Source organism: Coptis chinensis, chromosome 7 (assembly GCF_015680905.1).
Source record: "Coptis chinensis isolate HL-2020 chromosome 7, ASM1568090v1, whole genome shotgun sequence".
NCBI lineage: Eukaryota > Viridiplantae > Streptophyta > Magnoliopsida > Ranunculales > Ranunculaceae > Coptis > Coptis chinensis.
In genome coordinates this window covers 95,554,016-95,555,200 of record NC_141462.1, presented here as the reverse complement: position 1 = coordinate 95,555,200, position 1,185 = coordinate 95,554,016, and positions in this window count along the sequence as shown.

Below are 1,185 nucleotides of genomic sequence, written 5' to 3'. Positions count from 1 at the left end.
CCGGATCGGGTATCGGTTCTTACCCGACCCATTGCCAGCCCTACTAGTAACCTCTAAATCACGGACGCACTTATCAAAGGGGTCAGTTTATATGTCGAGCATCGTCCCAATACTCGACGCCGACACGCATTAATGGATCCGACACCGTCAACCACGTTATCAACTAAACCGACACGGGGTCGACACGGTCAATATGGTCATGATGCGGATTTTGACTCAAAAAAATAAAAAATAAATTAAAATAATGTTAAAAAACTCAATTTTTTCGGATTTTGTTTTAATAAGACTTATGACATGTTTTTAAAGTTTGATTAGAAAATATTAAACTTAATCTTGTGGCAATTTATCTTGAATAGTTTTGAATTTATGAATGTTGATACATTTAATTTAGTTTTTAATGTTTAATTTATATAAAATAAAGTTATAAATATTAATTAATTTTCGCGTTCAACTTTTTTGAGATATAACCAAGTCACAGCGTTTGTCCGCGTCCGTGCAACATAGCTGGTAACCATAGGTGCAGGATGCTGTCATCTAATATTATGGATTGTAATTGTTAATTATCTGATTCGGTCATCTGGGTGTTCATTGGCCAAAGTCCAAACCAATTATTTATTTTGATCCAATATCCTAATCTAGCTCAACCAAACAACCCACAACCCAAGCTATATGTTCAAATATCAATTTTTGAATCAGAATCTAAGAAACCATTAGATCCTGTACACCAAGAAGGGGATCAACAATTATCTAAGAAGAGCGGAGGGTGTTTTGTTAACTCACATGAAAGTGTGTACACGTTAACCTCAAATCTCCAATTAGTTTTATTTATATCCCAGCTGTTGTTTAACGGAAGCGAATAAAACTAAACAACCATTTCAATTAACTTGTGTGTTTATTCTTTTATTTATTTGTCTTGCATGATCAGAATTATATTTTTGGAGTAATAATAAATCTGAAAATGGTTTTGAACATGTAGAGGAGCTTCTTGTAAATAAAACGGATACAAGGAAGCATTGAACATGACAGATGGTTAACAAAATACCAATAAGACAGAGAGGGTACTGCAAATCAATAGTATTGAATTAGTCCGGCTGAACCTGTCAGTTCCGGCAACATCCATAAATATAAAATAAAACATCAACCTCATCCAAAACTGTATGTATAAACTCCGTCTACATAGCTTTA